Source organism: Chelonia mydas, chromosome 21, assembly GCF_015237465.2.
Source record: "Chelonia mydas isolate rCheMyd1 chromosome 21, rCheMyd1.pri.v2, whole genome shotgun sequence".
Classification (NCBI taxonomy): Eukaryota; Metazoa; Chordata; order Testudines; family Cheloniidae; genus Chelonia; species Chelonia mydas.
Window position 1 is genome coordinate 1,978,919 of NC_051261.2, and position 9,021 is coordinate 1,987,939.

At 47.2% G+C, this 9,021-nt stretch overlaps 1 long non-coding RNA gene across 1 annotated transcript; it reads left to right on the forward strand.

Annotated features, from left to right (window-relative positions):
- Positions 1 to 2,923: 2,923 nt before the first annotated feature.
- Positions 2,924 to 4,600, forward strand: LOC122463436. Its single transcript, XR_006286817.1, has 3 exons — positions 2,924 to 3,015; positions 3,531 to 3,535; positions 4,590 to 4,600. It is a non-coding gene; the product is annotated as an uncharacterized LOC122463436 (long non-coding RNA).
- The last annotated feature ends 4,421 nt before the right edge of the window (positions 4,601 to 9,021 follow it).

A 9,021-nucleotide genomic window follows, 5' to 3' on the forward strand; every position in this document is an offset into this window, starting at 1 on the left:
CCTCGTTAGCCCAGGAAATGGCGACATACCTTATCCTGGTCAGACACGGACATGCCTGGGCAGCCGTGTGTTTGCTGATGAGACCACAGTGCTCAGCTGCTGGCCTCTTGTCCTGCCATGAGCAAGTGGGGTGCAAGCTAGCTGCTAACACAGGAGAATTGGGCTGTACAAGGATCAACCATGTGTCTGTTAGTTGGTGGCTGGATAGAGAGACTGAGCCAGTTTGTGGCAGGATCCGCAGGGCACCTGTCTTCAATGTGTGTGTGTCCTGCACTATAGCACAGCCAAGCCTCATACTGGGCCCTGGGGTCTGTACGCAGCACAAAAGAGCCTCCAGCTGGCCAGGCCGGTAGCCATTGCTCTGAGCCCATCTTGGCTGAGCTGGCTTCATCTGCTCCACTCACTGGCTGAGTGGCAGGAGCGGTGCTTGGCAGCTCCCATTTAGGCAGCTACCTAAAGCAAGATTGTCAGATGAGCATTAAAAACCTGGCCCCACCCAGGCCCAATGCTTTGTAAAATGCATTTTAAAGCAACCCCAAGTCCCTGCCCCAAATAGTTTACAATGTAACTCAGACAAATATGGCAGAGCCCAAGAACCTGATCCAGCTTCTCTGTTATGGGGGGTGGATTATAGCTGGAAATCTAGGACGATTCCTGAAGCTCTTCCTACTTCTGGCCCAAGATCTATCTTAAGGGGTTAATAGGCACCGTTTGTGCTATTGCTTCTCAAAAGACATTTTGCTGGGGTTGCTGCTTTGCTGACACATTTAAGGCAGCGTCGAACACAAAAATGCACCTGTAACGTCATAGGTTTGCAGCGTATGTTATCTCTAAAAATTAATACACAATCACCAGGGGTGTGAATTATTACAGCAAAATTTTGCAACTAAGTAGGTTGTTAACAAGTTGATTTAAAATTCATAGATGAGGGGGGAAAAGATAACAGGGCAGAGAATGGCAGGCTCAAATTAATTTAATATTAAGCTGTTTGATGAGGAATCAGTGATGTAGAGTATGAGATAAGGAGAGGGATTAAAGGGAGTTCATATTTAAAATCAATTTGACAGGGTGCCAGCTATCACTCAGTTCAGATGCCCTACCATTGTAAACCCTCGTCACTGCTTTCATTAGCTCAATGTTTGCGACTTTAATTATCCATCCCAGGCAGGCCAGCGGCTGACCTGATTTCCAGTCTCTGGGGATGGAGCCTGAGCCAAACCGACCACATTTCACCCATTTTATTTGAGCTCAAATCACTGTGGCCTGGCTCACATGGCTGGGAAGATGATGGCTCCCCCCAGCGGGGTTCAACTATTCGGCCCAGGGTGGGGGCAGAGACTCTGCAGTATCCTTTTCTGATAACGGGCAAAGTGTGTGCGACAGAGGGAGCGGCTGGCTGGCATGCAGGGGTGTGTGTGGTATAAACAGTTTGGAAAGCAACAGCCTGAGGAATGGTGGAGACACGACTGTATTTAACTGTTGTTTTCCCATGGGGGGACGGTCACGACTAACGGACATGGAGGAGGAAAGAAGGTGGGGCTCTAAGGACCTGTTTATTTTTCATGACAGACCAGGGCAGCGATATTCTCTCTCCACAGCACAGGTACTGCCTGGGCAGTAGCAGGGCAAGGTTCCCTGAAGCACAGGAAAGCTCCGTCACATACACTGCTCCTTCCTGATGCTCCTGGCATGCTAGCAGTCCTACAGGCTGACTTATAAGCACAGACCTTGCTAGGACACTCATCGCTGTACTGTCTGAGCACCTGACTGAATATAGCCTCACAACCCTGCCTGACAAAAAGGGCTGCATTACCTCTGTGCTACAGATGGGGGCACTGAGGCACGGAGCTTAAGTGACTTGGCCAAGGTCACACAGAAAATCTGTGGCACAGCCAGCAATAGAAGCCAGGTCTCCCACTCCCCAGTCTTCACCACGATATCGGTCTCTGCTCTGTGACTGGATCTCACAGCTTTGGCTTTTGCACAATGAATTACTTTAACATTTTTAAAACAGAGAATTTTAAGTTGATTAAAATAAGAGCCAGGTTAATGTGGCTAAAACATTTGCCAGCATCAGTTCAGGAACCTTCTTTCTGTCCTGATCTGTCCCACGGCTCCAGTCCAGCTACTGTTCAGGAAACCATCAGTTTTATTTTTTTTACCTAGTCCTTGTGGGAAAACAGCTGGTGTAATTTTTTAATCTGTGGCTAAAACCAAGACTAACGTTATTATTTTACCAATCATTTAAGGGGTGGAAAAAAATAAGAGCAATCCCAAATTTCCTCCTTCAGGTGCTGAGACAATAAAAAAGGATATTTGTGATTGGTGCATAAAGGTCAATCAGACTAAAAAATGTCCAGCCACAAGAGTAATATTCTGTAAATGAATTAGACGCAGGAGACACATCCAACGGAGTGAAATGAATTCAAATGCCAATGAGCAGTGAGAGGGTAGCGGCAGAAATGACTATTCCATTCTCACCTCTATGTATGGGCTGGTATTTTCCAATACAGCAACCTGAGGCTAGGTGGCGAAATGTATATCAAGGCGCATCTGCAGTGACTGATTTTCAGAGATGCCGAGCATTCACACCTCTAGCCCAACATTGTCAAAAGCAGACACTGAAGGTGGTTGCCTCCATTTTTAGGAGCCTGGTGTGAGGCACGTTTGCCTGCAGGCCACATGGCACTGTGGGTTCTTGGCAGTTCTGAAAATCAAGCCACTTGAATTCCGATGTCCCAAGGCTGTGACCCTGTGCGTAATTAATTTCACACGCATGACCCGTGTGTAGATCCACCGACTCTGAGGGCACCGCTCCCGGGTAGAATCAAGCAGAGGCATCATCCTTGCAGGGCTGGGGCCCAAGTGTGAAGACTTTGGCCTTGGTAGGATGCAGTGCTTAATTTGTGCCAGGGCTAAGCCCTGGGACCTCTGGGCTTGGCTGTTCATAGCCCCGACCCCTCTGGGCTTGCCGTGTCAGCTATGAAAGTAAAAATATTGCTTGAGCCCCGGCATGTTTTTCATTACAAATTAAGCATAGTTAGTTAGTTACAGCCCAAGAGCCAGGGCTTACGGTCTCTCCATGCTTATGTCAGAGCCCAGCCCAGCTGGGCCAGGGCCCCCTTCTCCATGGAACGCACTCTGTAACACCCTGGTCATTTCCCTCCCCTCAGCTGTCAGTCACAGTCACAATGCTCATTCTCATGGGAGCAAGTGGCCATCGCATTTCTCCCATATCTCAAGCCCATCACTTGCCCCAGCGTACAGGCTGGGCATTGCCCCCAGCAGACCCATTCCCCACAGCATGCATTGCTGTGGCTGCAGCAGCCTGACAGCTGTGCTCTAGGTGTGTCAATGAAAGGACTGGCTTGACACATCGGAGTTACCCACGAGGCCAAACAAAAGCACCCACTGCATCTCCCGGGCAACATGTCAGCACGGTGATGTTGCCCATTTGAGGGCCTCCTCTCCCACTTGCTGATGGTGCTGCTCTGGGGCGGAGGATTCCAGTCCGGAATCCTCCCCGGCAGCTAATGTCAAGTTAACTGTCCCTTTGTTTTGTTTCAAGCTGTGGCTTATTGTCTTGCCATCCTTTCCCTGCTGGACAGCCCCCCTCCTTCCCGTCCATCACTGCCTCTTTGAGATCTACAGGCAGCTAGCACATCACTCCTTTGTCTTCTCCCCTGTCAGTCAGTCGCACTAACTGACCTCTCCTCGTAAGCCAAAGACCTCCTGATTCTTTCATTATTCTCGTCACCACGCTCTGAATTCTCAGCATTTTATTGAGAGCCTTTTAATCAATCGTCCCCCACTCTCTTTACATCTCCCTTCAAAACCTTCCCATTTGCCCCAGCATGCCATAGACCCTGTGACGTGTTTTATGACAGCGGGTGAGAGGGCTTTTATAAATGCACAGGAAGGCTGCAGCTCACTCCCCTAGGAAGTGTTGTGGCTTTTCACAGCACAGCAAAAAACAACCTTGGAGACAAAAGACCCATTCTGTTTTTTGGCCAAAAGCAACCCGTTCTGCCATGCACTCACAACACTCACGACTGGGAGTTCAGCCTGACAGGAGTGGTGCCAAATGGTCAAAGGGTCTCTGCTCCTTCAACCTTGTCTGGCCCTTGCCGTGCAGACATCTCCCAGCTGCTAGCCAGCGGGGCTGTGGCTGGTATGGAGAAGGAAAGTCTAGAATGTTTATGCATTTCCCATAAGTAACAGGCAGCAGCAGTCTTGATAAACTATTGAACCATGCATATTTTGCCTGCATTTTGGGGGACATTTCTGATGTCTGAGCTGGTGTTTTCTATTGCTGTAAGAAAAACGATCACTATTCAACAACCAAATTTTGTTTCAGTGCAGATGACTGGGAGGGTCTAGTGCTCAGAGAAAGTCCCTGCTCTGATATTGACTTGCAGCGTGCTGTTGGGCAAGTCACTTCACCAGCTTGTGCTTCTGTTCCCCATCTGGGAAAAGGACATAAAAACACCGCCAAGCATGCAGGTAACGTTGGTAATGCTCTCTGGGGTCCAGGGATGACAAGCAGCATTATATAAGTGAAGAGTATTGTGCATATTGTTTTTGCTAAGTTCTTGAGCCCTTCGGATGCCATTTGAAACATATAGAGGGTCTTTTCATTTATCATGTTAGAGGCAAGTGCCGGCCAATGATAGTTTGTGAAACTACCTTTCCTCATGTGCAGGATATAACATCAGCTTTCTAAGAGCACTTTTCTGGTGTCCCTGATATCTTACCCTGCAGAAATTGCACAAGATTCAGAACAGGCAAAATAACTGAGGCAAGCTCAACACTGGAAATCAGCAGCAGAGGGGAGTATTCAAGGTAGATCCTGCCTGATGTAGCGTGATAGGTCTGGATGCTGAATCGGCCTTTACACACCATTTAACATAATTTTACAACATGAACTCTTCACAGTTGTTTGCTCTTCTCTCCATGAATCTGTTAACAGTATTTGCGATATAATGAAAGAAATGAATTGTTTGGTCTGCAGACGGCAGAAATAGTCTCTAACTAAACTGCCATCATTCTTACTGTGTGTATGTAGTTTGAGCAAAATCTGTGCAGTCTGCAATGCCACAGTAAGGTTAGAGGTGTGTCCAGTGCCACTGTCATGGTTCTGTCACTGCGCCGGCCTGTCTTGTCCGTAGGCACAAAGCTTGCATAGCCAACTGCAGGACCTGCGCTCAGAACATTCTCCAGAAACACAGGTTCCAGCCAAAGCAGTTAAAAGGGTCTCACTTCACTCGCTTTAGGGTACCGCATTGGTGGGTGCGCTACCAGAATAGAATAACATTAAATAGAGCAGGACTTAAGGCTAGATAGCTGTAGTGTATTCTACACAGGGCTGCACCCTGAGACCATCTGGAAGCTGAAGTTGGTACAGGGCTCACTTACTAACCTATAAGTCACATCATGAAAATGTTGCACTGGCCTCCAGAAATCTGCACTGAGAACAGGCTCCCGGGTGGAGCTGAAGGTGCTGCATTTAATCTGTAGAGCTATAATGGCTTGGGACACTGTTACCTGATGGGCTGCGCCTCTTTCTCACCCTGTGAGATTATGGCCATAGCCATTAGTGGAGTGGCACAAGATGATAATTCTGTTTAAAAGAGAGGTAGCTGCTGGCAGGGAATGCTCTATGAGGGGCCCTTCCCTTGAGAAGTCACCCCTTCCCTGGGATCACCAGAGCCCAGATTTCCTATTCTTTTGTGATCCTGCCAGGCATCTGGGGAGGGGTGGCTATGAGCAGTAAGACATGGGGTTACTGTGTTTGTGATGAAGATAGAGGGTGAGTAGTGCTGGGACATTGCATTGACAGCCACTAGGGATTTGGTTCACATGTATTGATCTCAACAGATATAACCCCCGTGGCTCCGTGGCTAGAGGCAGACTCAATGAGTGTGGTGTATCAGAAAGGATTGGTACATGTGTGTGTCTCTCTCTGGATCTCTGGGAGTTTTAGAGTGTGGCCTCTGGATACAAACAGCGTATGTCTAAGTCCAGGTCTACACTAGAAACTTTGCTGGCATAGTAATATTGGCAAGGAGTGTGATTTTATGACATTTCCACAGCAGGAAAAGCCTTCGTGTAGAAGCAGTTTATACCAGCGTAAATGTGCTTTTGATGGTATCGCTTATTTTGTACAGGGAACCTATATAAACTATACTGGCAAAGTCACTTTTTTTTTTTTTTGCCAATTTAGCTTAGTTTAAGCTGAATCTACACTAGGAGGGTTTGCTGGTATAGCTGCACCTTCAAGCCTTTCCTAGCATGGACCTGGCTAGGGTCAGATTTCGCATTCCTGTGTGTTTGTGGTTTAGAGAATGATGGTGGAAAGAAGGGAAACCGAAGGCCAAATCTACTCCAGACAAGCAGCCACAGCGTAATGCTGACCTTGGTAACTGGCTTCAGAAGCCAGCCCTGTCTGTGTACCAACATTCCAAATGCTATTCAAAGAATTAAAAGGAAGAAGTGTCCTTTTTCATTAGTAGGAGGAACTGTTAAAAAAAAAAAAAGAGGGTGAAAGTTAAAATTTAATTGGCTTATGCTCGGCACAAATTCCCATAATGGCTACATGTGAGTAATATACAGAAGCATTTTTATAGGCTTAAATGTGAGACCAAAATACTGCCACTTATTTTCAGGCAATCAATTGCATGCTATATTTTCTCACAATTGATTTGGAGTGTATATCCGTGTGTTTATACGTTATGCACTAGTGCAACCATACCAGCACAGAGCTCCCAGTAGCATGGAGTTGCTTTCATGAACACAGTGTATTGCAATACATTTTTTAAAAATTGCACATAATAAGTTAATTGCCTATTCTGCAAAAATAGGACTACACGATAAATGTAGCAAGCACGTTACAAGGAGGAACACAGAATCGTTCATTACATGACAGAACAGTGAGATGGTGACAAGAAATGAGTCTTGATGCACTCAGAGCCAGAGTTGGGTGAAATTCAGTGATTTTGAGGTGCAAGGGGCTTGTGAACTTTGGTGTTTTGGTCTATGGAGATCCACCCTCCCTAATTCTCTTCCAAAGTTTTCCTTTGCGTTTCAAGCTCAAAAGAACTTAGCAGCTTTGGCTGAATTTTTCTTAGCTTTTAAGTTTTACTGCAAAACTACAAGACACCATTCAGATTCACTTGGTTTCCATCCCCATAAATACAAAATCTAGGTTTACTCTGAACTCAGCCCAGGACATTTTATAAAGGAGATCCAGGATTTAATCAAACCAGGAGAGTTCCACCAGATTTTGTGTTTCATCACAAATGCTGTGCATGGCTCCAGCCATTAACTCTAGTCATGAGAGCAATAGAAAGCCTCCTCCAGACACTGGAGTAGATATTTTTGCTCTACAGAGGGAGAAAATACAGTCGTCAGTAAGCTTGTGAAACCCAGGATGCTGGTAAATTGCCTACCCCCCATTAACTTCCAGGGGAACAGGGAAATCATAGGCATGGATTTTTGAAAGCTGAGATGACTAAAGAGGGAAGCCTAATCCACTGCTATCAGAGCTCCTGTCACTTGCCATCCTTGTTACAATTTTCTTTGTTGGAAGAATGAGACAGCAGCTTCATTTGAATATGCCTGGCCAGGCTATCCACTATTTATAGACTTAGCAACACCTGTTTTAGTGCTCTCCATGTTTATATTGGAATGAGCTTCCCTGTTCAGCCCTTCCTCAAAGGGCCCTGAGGCTGTAAACCAGTGAGTCAGCAGCTCAGTTCCTCTGACCTTTCACAGAATATCAGGCAGTCGGATTTTGGAGTCTGAGATCAAACGCTGATGACAGAGATTCTGATGAGCAGTAGAAAACTGTTAATCAGAAATCTGCTCTCTGCGTAATGATCTACCTGGCAATGGGAACGTCTACATTGTAAACCAACCTTATGAGCTTGAAAGTGTCATGTGGTGGTAGGCCATCCGGTGTGAATGTAATTCCGGTCATCTACAGAAAGATCAAGGAACAGCTGCGGAACAGCGGACCTGTCTGTCTGAGGGTGGCATAGCCGTGTTGAGGGATGTGGCAGGCGCAGTATCTGCAAGTATCACAAATATGCTCAGGGGTAACCTGAATAGAGGGCAGTAGCTCATCCCCAGGAGAGGCCAGAGGTGTGTGGGACATGGGGCTTTGTGGGAATCAAGGTATAGTATTAGCTTTAGTATGTTTTGCTGGATGGCTTGCTGGGGAGGTCGGCTACTTCTGGCTTTGTTCTTGATAGAGCATGTAGCCAAAGTGGTTGCCTAAAGTGAGGGACCTGGTTTTCAACTGACCTTCAGCTGACATTGAGGTCTTGTCTCAGAAAATCGGATCACAACTTTATTTAAAAGTGCAAACCTCTGGTATTAGGTGCCTCAGCTCCCAGGAGTGATACTTTGGTCTGTGTTCCTACTCGTTTCTCAGGGCGCCTAGAGCATCTGGATGGGTTCTCTGTCCTTGACGTGTTTAAAAACAGACAAATGGGGGGAAAATGACCCAGCTTATTTCGTACCTAACGATGAGGCAAACCATCAGCACGACTGCTTGGGACTGGAGTATGGAAGCCTCAGTTGCTTTCAGCACCATGGATGGAGCACAAGGGACTCAGAGGGTGTGTCTACACTGCGATTAAGCACCTGTGGCTGGCCTGGGGCAGCTGGCTCAGGCTGCGGGGCTGTCAAATTGCTGTGTAGATGTTTAGGCTCAAGCCTGATGGGGGGAAGGTCCCAGAGCCCAGGCTCCAGCCTGAGCCTGAACGTGTACACAGCCGTTTGACAGCCCTGCAGCCCCAGCCCGAGCAAGTTGACATGGGTCAGCTGGGAGAGTTTAACGGCCGTGTAGGCACACTCAGCTTGAGCTGGTCAGCACGGGGAGTACACAGGGCAGGTATTTTGGCCACTTGCTGGAGTGCTCTCTCCCCTGCTCCTACAGTCCCTGTCTAACCTGGACTCGGCTGCTCACTGTACGCTTGTTTTTTCCTGACAGAAATTCTGGGGAGTTTCAAAATGAAG